At 39.5% G+C, this 11,302-nt stretch overlaps 2 pseudogenes; both read left to right on the top strand.

Moving 5' to 3' along the window:
• The first annotated feature begins 826 nt into the window (after positions 1-826).
• On the top strand, positions 827-1,972 carry LOC102843875 (annotated as a pseudogene).
• A 2,415-nt stretch (positions 1,973-4,387) lies between these two features.
• On the top strand, positions 4,388-5,496 carry LOC102843475 (annotated as a pseudogene).
• The last annotated feature ends 5,806 nt before the right edge of the window (positions 5,497-11,302 follow it).

Raw genomic sequence — 11,302 nt, 5'->3', positions numbered from 1 at the left:
GCAAGTAGTTGTGAAGACCATGGCCTGGATCAGGGGCACCTTAATTTCCAAACCAACTTTGTTGCTTTTCAGTGCTCTGGAGAAGTCCCTAAACACAGAGTTCCCCAGTGCAATTTGACTTTTGATTCCCTTACTGCTGGTGCTAAGAGTGTTTATTCTGGAGCCAAGAAAACAGAAATTTTTAATGACCTCTATTTCTTCTCTGCCTGCCATGATGCTGTTGGTTGGCCCAGTGGTAAGAATCTTTGTCTTCTTGATGTTGAGCTTCAATCCATGTTAAAGATTACAGTCCTTCAATTTCTGCAGCAAGTTCTTCAAGTATTTTCCCCAGATACATACCATTACAAATTTTCTTTTGAAAGCAAAGTTTATCTCAGGTTTTATTGTCTTTTCCCAATACAAGTACATTGTCGTTTTCAGGTGCCATCAGTCTAGTAGGACACTTAGCAACCCTATAAACAGTGACTCTGAACTTTACCATACTTGTGCCATCCTCATCACATCTTATCTAAATGAGGCCCCTTTTGTTACAGTCACTGTGGCAATTCATCTTGTATGGTGTATTTTTCCCTTTTGCTGACTTTCACCTTTCTACGTGAATATTACTCCTGTACAAGTTCAAATTGAGGCTAAAGCAAGTCCACAAGAATCAAAATATGATCTGAGTCTATCTCAGCTGAATTTAAAAAAAAAAAAAGATCTACTTAAGGACAGCTTTGGAAACTTTCCAAAATGCTTGATGAGAGGCCAGGAAGAGGTGGATTCCCAAAGAGCACACTCCTTCCCACTCTCCCATCAGCCATTTCAAGATCAAAAGAGAGCGAAAATGGACAGGGAAACCACTTACTTTGAAGTTTTGTGGGTCAAACCCAGTACTACTCAGGAAGAGTTGAAAAATGTTTATAGGAAACTGGCCTTGAAGTGCCATCTGACCAAAATTTAAATAAAGGCAAGAAGTTTAAACAAATTTCCCAAGTTTGCGAAAATTCTTTCTGATGCAAAGGGAAAAGAATTTTATGATAAAGGAGGAGAACAAGCCATAAAAGATCGTGGAGAAGTTGTGGTTTTGACTCACTCACGAACATCTTTGATAAGTTTTTTTGAAATTATGGAAGAATGCAGAGAGAAAGGAGAAGGAAACATGTTGTCCATTAGCTCTCAATAATATTAGGAGATTTATATAATGGTGCAACAAGAAAAGTAGCTCTGCAGAAGAATGTGATTTGTGATGAATGTGAAGGCCAAGCAGGTAAGAAAGGAGGAATAGAATGAATGCTGTCCTAATTGCCAGGTACTGGAATGCAAATAGGAATTAATCAGATTCAACCTGGAATGGTTCAGAAAAGTCAGTCTGTGTGTATGAAGTGCCAAGCCCACGGGGAACAGATGAGCCCTAAATATAGATGTAAAAGCTATAGAGGAAGGAAGATAGAGGGGAAAAGATTTCAGACGTTCATATTGATAAAGGCATGAAAGATAGTCATAACATTCCATGGAGAAGAATACCAAGAGTCAGTCAGGACTGGAGCCAGGAGATATTATCATTGTTTTAGATCAGAAACATCATGCTATTTTTACTAGATGAAGAGAAGACTTTTTTGTGTGTATGGATATAAAGCTGGTTGAAGTCAAATCATAGTCATTACCTTTCATCCAGCTCAGATTGTCAACATGAGAATATCGAAGGTGTGATGAATGAAAGTGTGTCAATTTATCATATATCGTATGAAAAAGGGCCCCTAAGCAAATTTAATATAACTTAATGGAGAATGGCTTCCTCTCTCCCAGAAAGCTCTTTCTGTTGGAAAAACTCCTTCTTGAGAGGAAGGAAGTAGAAGAGACTGGTGAAATGGATCAGGTAGAACTGGTGGACTTGAATCCAAACTAGGAAAAATGAAGTCATTATGATGGAGAAGCACATAAGGATGCTGACCATCACCCCAGAGGTGGGGTTCAGTGTTAGACCTCTTAATGGGGGCCACTGATAGTATTGCTAGCATTTGATATGCAGTGAGTACATTAGTGAAGCACTATTATAGTAATACACTCACTACTTGGCTATGGTTACTGTTTTAATATTCAGCCATCAGAGTGTTTTAAAGTTAAATGAATAAGCACATATAAAAAAAAGTTTGAAGCATTTAACATCTGTGATTGAAGACACAATGAGTGTGAGATGGTATCAAGTATATTGTTCATGGAGAAAGCAAAAGGTCTTTACAAAGACAGAGGAGAAAGAAAAAGAAAAATGTCAGAAGAGACTGAAAATTGTAGAGCATTGAGAAACCAAAACAATGGAAAGAAATGTTGAAGTAAAAGAGTTGAATAGCAGATTTCAAAAGGCAGCTCTAGAAAACAAAGTATTATAACAAAATGTGCAGAGACCTGGAGTTGGAGAATAAAAGGGGAAGAACGCTCGACATTTCCCAAACTGAAAGAATTGAAAAAACAATTTAAGCCTCAAGTTGCAATACTAAGAGATATGATGAGAAAAATCTTTAATGATCCAGGAAGCATCAAAAAGGGAATATACAGAATCACTGTACCAAAAAGAATTGGCTTACACTGCAATATTTCAGGAGGTACTCTTTCAAATCAAGGGCAAATGGTGGTGATGAAGGAAGAAATAGGAATTGATGGGATACAAACTGACATGTTTCAACTAACAGATGCAACCTTAGATGTTCTCACTAGTCTATGCCAGGATATTTGGAGGACAGCTGCCTGGCCAGCTGAATGGAAGAGATCCATATTTGTTTCCATTCCTAAGAAATGGGATTGGAAAACATCTGGAAATTATAAAAAATACCATTACTATCGCATGCAAGCAAAGTACTACTAAAGATAATTAAAAAATGGTTGAACAGTACCTAGTGAACTGGAAGAAGTTCAAGCTGGGTTTAGAAGAGGCTATGATATCAGGAATATCACTGCTAATATCAGATGGATCCTGGGTCTAGGTGAAAGCAGAGAATACTAGAAGAATGTTTATTTGTGCTTTATTAACTATGCAAAGGCATTTGAATATGTGGATAATAACAAATTAAATCTAATATTGAGAAGAATGGGAATCCCAGAACACTTCATCCATATGAAACCTTTACCTAGGCCAAGTGGCTATTGTCTGAATAGAACAAAGGCACAGGGACACAGTTAAGAAGTCTGTCAGGGTTGTATCCTTCTCTACAGCTATTCTTTCTGTATGCTGACAAATTATTGGAGAAGTTAGACTCTATGAAGAAGAACCTGGTACCAGGATTGAAGGACTACTTGTCAACAACCCATGTTATGCAGGTGACTCCACCTTGCTTGCTTAAAGTGATGATGACTTGAAGTGCTTGGAACAGAAGATCGAACACTCCAGTCTTTTTGGTAGTGATGCCTTCCATCTTCTTTTAATGCTTCCTGGATCACTCACTATTCTGACTATAGCATCCTTAAGTATCGCAACTTGAAGTTTGAATTTGTTCATTAGTTCCTTCAGCTTAAGAAATGTGAGCAAGTTCAGCCCTTTTGACTTGCCCACTCCAGCTCTTTGTACATTTCATTATGTAATACTTCACTTTGTCTTCCTGAGCTGCCCTTGGAAATCTATTCAGCGCCTTAACTAGCTAATTTCTTCCTTTTACTTCTCATCATTCTAGTGCAATATTTAGAGTCCCTTCTGACATCCACGTGTCTTTTTCCTCTCATCTATCTTTGTAATGTCCTTTTGCTTTCTTCCTGGATGATATTCTTGTTATCCTCCCACAGCTCATCTGCTCTTCTTTCATGAGTGTTCAAGGTCTCAAACCTGTTTCGGAGTTGTTTTTTAAATTCAGGTGAGAGAGACCCAAGGTCAAATTCTGATTCCTGTGGATTTGATTTGATCTTTAGCTTTAATTTGAATTTGCATAAGAGTCTCTTCCTCAATCAGTATCTGGCCTAGTTTTCATTGCTAATATTGAACTTCTCCAATGGTTCTTTCCACAGATGTAATCTATCTGATCTCTGTCTGTACCATCAGGTGAATGAAATCCATGTGTGTAGTTTGTATTTATGTTTCTTATAAAAGGTTATCTGCAATGAGTAAACAAATGGTTGCGCAGAATTTTATCATTCTATCCCCAGCCTAATTTCTGTTACCAAGTCCATGTTTTCAGACTCCTGATCCTTTTTCCTAGTTCCCAACTTTTGCAATTCAGTCACCCATTATTATTACTGCATTTTGGTTGCATGTTCGATCAGTTTCTGACTGCAAAAGTTGGTAGAAACTGCCTTCTGAACGAGCCTCAGAACCCGGAGCTGGGACGACTGGCGCATTACTGCCCACATCCCACAGCCACCCATCGTCCCTGAGTGTGTCCCTTCCTCCATGAGCGCCCAGGAAATCACCAATAAGAACACCATGTCCTACCCATACCCAGAGCTGACCCTGGAGCAGAAGAAGGAGCTCCCTGACATCGCTCATCGCATCATTGCTCCAGACAAGGGCATCCTGGCCGCATATAAGTCCACCGGAAGCTTCGCCAAGCGCCTGCAGTCCGTTGGAACTGAGACTACCGAGAAGACCCTGCTTCTACCGTCGGCTCCGGGTGACGGCCAATAACCGCGTGAACCCCTGCATCGGGGGTGTCATCCTCTCCCAGGAGACCCTCTAACCAGAAGGCAGACAATAGGCGTCCCTTCCCTCAAGTCATTAAATCTAAGAGTGGTGCTTGGGCATCAAGGTAGACAAGGGCGAGGTACCCCGACAAGAACTGAGGGCGAGACCACCACCACAGGGCTGGATGGGCTGTCCAAGCACTGTGCCCAGTACCAGAAGGATGGAATTCACTTTGCCAAGTGGAACTGTGTGCCGAAGATTGGAGAACACACCCCCTCAGCCCTTGCCATCTTGGAAAATGCCAACGTGCTGGCCCGTTCTGCCAGCATCTGCCAGCAGAATGTGATTGTGCCCATTGTGCATTGTAGAGTGTGAGATCCTCCCTGTGGTGACCATGACCTGAAGCGTTGTCAGTATGTAACTGAGAAGGTGCTGGGTGCCGTCTACAAGGCTCTGAGTGACCAACAAGTCTATTTGGAAGTCACTTTTCTGAAGCCTAATATGGTAACCCCAGGCCACCCTGCACACAGAAGTTTTCTCAGGAGGAGATTGCCATGGCAACTGTTACAGCACTGCTACATGGTGCCCCTCCACTGTCACACCCACCCTGTTACTATAGTCATCTTCCTAAGCTTCCTATCTGGAGGCCAGAGTGAGGAGGAGGCATCCATCAATCTCAACACCTTCAACAAGTGCCCCTGCTGAAGCCATGCGCCCTGACCTTCTCCTATGGCCAGGCCTGAGGGCCTCTGAGTTGAAGGCCTGGGGTAGAAAGGAGAATCTGAAGGCAGCCAAGGAGGAGTATATAATATAAACCTTGGCCAAACCTTGGCCTGTCAAAGAAGGTGCACCACAAGAGGTCAGGCTGGGCCTCAGCCAGTGAGTCCCTCTTCTCTTACCATGCATACTAAGCTCAAATGTTCTAAGTCCGCCCACTCAACACTCCAGACTTCAGCGCCCTCCTAAACTTAATACTTGAGGAGAAGGGCCTCATCTGTGGCTTCAGGCTGTACCTTCCTATAATTCTTTCTGTCCTTGTGATATTGGTGTGTGGTGGTGTCTCTGTTTGCTAACTCCATCACCTTTCCCAACCCACTATCAACAAACAGCTATTAAGGGGAGGGGGAAGTGAGTAGAAATAATCTATTTCCTCCTCTTTGGCTCTGGTTGTTGGCACATATATTTGAATGATAGTGGTATACACTGGACTTCCTTGTATGTGTATGGATATTATCCTATTGCATACAACATTGTAATTCAAGATGGATCTAGAAATTACCTTTTAAACTATGATAGTAATGCCATTTTTCCTCACCTTTCCATCTCCGGCATAATAGATCATATGATTGTCTGATTCAAATGTTTCATGTCAGTCCATCTCATTTTACCAACACCTAATATGCCAATATTTATGCATTCCATTTATTTCTTAATAATGTCCAGTTTTCCTACATTTATATTTCTCACATTATGCAAAAGGTTGGTCTCTATAAGGAAACTTGCTGAAACTGAGGAGGGCCTTAAGCGTTTGCAACAAAAAGTCAAGAACTGCAGCCTTCAATATGGATACAAGTTCAATATCAAGAAAACAAAGATTCTCACCACTGGGCCGATTGGCAGCGTCATGATGGATGGTGAAAAGATTGAGATTATAACTAGCTTTAGTTTGCTTGGCTCCAGAAGCAACACTTTTGGTACCAGCAACCAGGAAATTAAAAGAAATATTGTGTTAGGAAAGTCTGCTGTCAGAGACCTCTCCAAAGTACTGAAGAGCAATGATGTCTGTCTGGAGACTAAGGTGTGCCTGATAGAGGCCATTGTCTTTGCAATCACTTGTTATGCATCAGAGAGCTGGACAATGACTAGAAATGATAGAAGGAAAATTGATGTCTTTGAGTTGTGGTGTTGGAGAAGAATATTGAATATACCACAGACTGCTAAGAGAATGAATGAGTTCAACCTGGAGAGAGTTAAACCAGGCTGCTCGTTGGAGGCAAGGATTCTGAGGCTTCATCTGACATACTTTGCAAGAAGGGATGAGTCCTTGGAGAGGGACGTCATGCTTGGGAGGGTGGAGGGTCAGCACGAGGGAGGAAAACCCTCGATGAGATGGATTGATTCAGTGGCTGGGATATGAGGGGTGGTGTGTCAAAGACAATAAGATTGCACAGGATAGAGAAGGGCTGAGGGCTGTTGTACATAGGGTCACTTTGAGTTGCGGTGACTCAGTGGCACATAACAACAACAACAACATGTTTCTCATACTCCATATTCCAATCATTAGTGTCTGCTTACAACTGTTCCTCCTTCTTTGTGGTTCCAAATTTGAGGACTCAGCCTCAGGTGCCATATTTGCTAGTCTGCTCTAAGTGTGCTCTACTTTGCACAGGGTTTTTGAAGACCTGATATCTACTGAAAATCCTGTGTATAGGTAAGGACTTTCTGGACAGTGGTCCTCTGATATTAAAGACAACTTGTTTTTTCATAATCAAGCAGGGAATAGATTCTAGCAGTAAATTGTTGTTCTGTACCATTGTACCAAAACCTACTTAAAGCTAACTTTCTGGCAAGTTTTCAGAGGCAGTAAATCTCAAGAGAGTATATTACTCATTTCTCTCCTATGGAGCAGATAGTAGATTCAAACCTTTGAGTTGGCACTACAACTCCTTACCACTAAACCACCAGTCAAAAGCTGTTATGCTTTCTCTAACCACAAGTCTTCCCATTTTCTTTTCCTCTTTACAAGATAATGTGGGGCACAGAGAGGTGTGGGATCAGATTAAGGAGGCCAGTCACAAGTTTTTATCACAAGTTCCAGTTACACTCAAAACAAGTAGCCTCATAATTCAACTACTACAGGCAACCCCAGACAATCCTTCCTGATAACCTTTAACTTTAGCAACAATTGCTTTTTTAAAGTTATAATTAAGACCTCTCAGATGCCATGGATGTGCAGACAGCAGCAAAAGAGTAACTGCTATTTGACCTTCCAGAGAATACATCAATAACAAGAAACCTAAAGTATATACCCCGTGGTGACAGAGCTTTGATGGGCACTTAATCAGACAGACTTCATCTTGACGATCAGCTGTGTGCTTCCTCTTTTGCAGGATACCTCCTTTTCTGAGAAAATTGCTCTTTTTTCTCCTAAAAATACTAAATAAACATAAGCCCTTTCACATGTCTTTAGCCTAACATACAAATACTCTAATAAAATTTCTCTTTTTTGAGAAGGCATCTTTTAAAGACACTACTCTGTTTTATCTTTCTTCTTGCTGCAAGTAAAATAAAGTTTGCTCATCTATGTCTTTTCTTAAGTATTCTTTTGTGGAAATAAAAGCAAAAACCCTTTGAGACTTCATTGATAATAGAAGAAATTAGAGGTAAGAATTACTCTATATTTTTTTCTTTTACTACTTACATGTCCTTAGAATTACTTTAGAAAGTATGATGTAGATGATGACCAGTTTTTGGCTTCTTTGTTTTCATTTAAGTTATAGAGAAGCATTAATTAATTTTTTCTAGTTCTCACAGTGTTGATGAGAGCCCCATTTATTGAAAATCACACACTAAACTTTCACTCTGGTTAAAGGAGAGTGACTTAGAGATACCAAGCTGTGCTGCCAACCTAAAGGAGTGCTATTTAAAACTACCAATTAATCTGGAGAATGTTCTGTGTGATTTACTGCTTTTGAAAACCTTCTGAATGGTCAGCTATGAGTTCCTACTCAATGGTACATAACAATATGCCTTTTGCTAAGTTTGATGTTTTCATTTATTTAGCATGATAATACTGCAAATCAAGTATCATTACACCATTTTTACAAATGATAAATATGAGGTTTGGTAGTATACTTGATTTATTTAACACTAGACCTTATAGAAGGGTTAATTAAATGTTCATCAAAAACTAGACTAGGGGGAAAAGTCATCCACCATGTCTTTTAGGTCTTATTATATCTAATAAGTGACTGATTCATATGACTGTGATATGAGATGATAATGTTATTTACCCTAGTTCATCAAACTGCACTTATCTATCAGTTTGTCTTACTGTGGTGGCTTGAATATTGCTAGGATACCATTTTCCACTGAATGATCATGTGGTCTATTATTCTGGAAATGACAAATAGGAGCGGAATCATGTAGCAATCATATTTCAGGTCTATCCTGAAGTATAATACTGTTATTGACAGGATGATACTAATACTTATATAAGAAAGACCTAATAATGACAATTTAAAAGTATAAATGCCAAACAAAGCCAAAGATGTAGAAATTAAGGATATCTGTTGTCTTCTATAGTCGGAAATTGATCAAATACTCAATTAAGATACATTAATAATAACTTATGATTGGAATGCAAAAGTTGGAAACAAATAAGTTCTATTGCATACCAAAAAGAGCTAGCCAGCTGACCTTCCAGAAGGTTTTCAAATGCTTTTTTTACACTAAAGGCAGCGTTTAATTCCTTGAGTGAATCTCAAGGAAGGAGAGTGTTCATCTTTCTACTGTGGAGCAACTGGTGGATTCAAACTGCGTAACTTTGAGATGATAATGCAACTCCTTACCATTAAGCCACTAGAACTCCAGACTTTATATAAAGAAACTATTTAAAAAGTTAAAGAATCTAAAGACATTAAAGAAGTCTTGGTAGCGGTAAAACACTGCCTTCAAGACAGAAGTAAAACTAGAGATCACATGACAGACTTTTGTGCATTCAGTGACTGATTTATTGCAAATACCTTTAAAAAATGAGACATAGAAGAGGGAACAAGCTCTTCTTGTGTGATGCACAGCATCTAGATACCTGCTAAAGTGTCAGCTATGAATTGGTTCTGACTTGTTGGCAATGTATTTGGATTTTTAAAAATATTAAATGATAACTTTACACGAGTCTAACCAGCTGAAAAACTTTATCTACTTAAAGACACCACCAAAGAGTGAGGACGAAAAGCCAGAACAAATCCAGAGGCCTAGGAAACCAACCTCTGATCGCTCATACACCTGTTTGAGTGAAAGTTGAACAAAATTAAAATAACTCCATGACAGCCAAAACATGAACCCTAGTACATATCGTCTCAATTTAGAGACCACTTCAAGAATAGATTTGATGCATTAGGAAGTAATAACCAACAACCAAATAAGATGTAGGATTACATGACGGACAGTGTACAGGAAGAAAATAAAAGATAATAAAAAATAGGAAGAAAAGACCAACATAGATACCAGAAGAGACTCTGAAACTCCTCTAGAATGTAGCCAAAAGAAGAAATAATGTAAAAGAGCTGAACAGAAGATTTCAAAGGGCAGTTCAAAAAGATAAAACAATGAGACCCAGAATTAGAATCTGAGAAAAAGGAAGAACATACTCTCTTAAATTGAAAGAATTGAAGAACAATCAACCCTCAAGTTGTAATAGTGAAGAATTCTGTGGGCAAAATATTGAATGATTCAAGAAGCTTCTGAAGAAGATGAGAGGAATACACAGATTTACTGTACTAAAAAGAATTGGTCAATATTCAACCATTTCAACTCAACAACTTATTGCTGCCAAGTCAGAACTGACTCATAGCTGATATTTCAGCAAGTTTTCAGAGGCTGTAAGTCACATAGGAGAAGATCATGCACCTTTCTCTGTTGGAGCAGCTGGTGGATTCTAACTGCCTGCGTTTGGTTTAGCAGCACAACTCCTTACACAATAGACCACAAAAGCTCCCTTTCAGAAAGTAGTTCAAGAATCAATGTAACTGGAAGAAGATATCCAAATTGTACTGAAGACATTACCAAAAATAAGCTCCCAGAATTTAATAAATACTAGTTGAGGTGATGTGCAGAAAGCCTTGAACATTTATGCCAAGGAAATGGAAAGACAGATACTTAACCAACTAATAGGAAGAGTTCCACATTTCTGCCAATTAAAAATAAAAGATAATTCAACAGAATTCAGAAATTATTTTGATGATAAAATATCATTACTATCATACACAACTAAAATATGCTGAAGATAATTTAAAACGGGCTCAACATCAAGAAGACAAAGATTCTCACTTACTGGGTTGTTAGCAATTACAGCTTGCTCAGATCTGCAATCAACACTCTTAACAGTAGACGTCAGAAAATCAAAAGACATATTGCATTGGGAAAATCTGCTGTCATGAACCTCTCCAGAGTGCTGAAGAGCAACAATGTCAGTCTAGATGCAAATTGTGCCTAACCCAGGCCATGGTCTTCTCAATTAATTGTTATGCTTCAGAAAGTTGGACAATGACTAAGGATGACAGAAGAATAGATGCCATTGAGTTGTGGTGCTGGAGAAGAGTTTTGAACATAACATAGACTGCCAAGAAAACAATTAGGTCTGTCTTGGAAAGGGTGAAATCAAGTGTCTCCTTGAGGGCTAGGATTTTGAAGTTCCACTTCACTTTGGGTATGTGGCCAGAAGAGATCAGTCCTTGGAGGACATCATGCTCAGGAGGGTGGACAGGCAGCGCAGGAGAGAAAGACCCCAGATGAGACGGATTGACACTGTAACTAGGGTGATGGGGGTTGGTGTGTCAGAATTAGTGAGATTGGCTCAGGACAGGGAAGAGTTCAGATCTGCTGTATATACGGTCACTATATATCACAGGGAACCCAATGGCACATAACAACAATAACATACTATGACAGGCTTGGAAGCAGGAGTGGCATCCACTTCCTATAAAACATGCCTCT

Source organism: Elephantulus edwardii, unplaced genomic scaffold (genome assembly GCF_000299155.1).
Source record: "Elephantulus edwardii isolate Elephantulus edwardi_28Jun2011 unplaced genomic scaffold, EleEdw1.0 scaffold00190, whole genome shotgun sequence".
NCBI lineage: Eukaryota > Metazoa > Chordata > Mammalia > Macroscelidea > Macroscelididae > Elephantulus > Elephantulus edwardii.
Note: the sequence above shows the minus strand (reverse complement) of the source record. Positions and strands in the feature narration are given on the sequence as shown.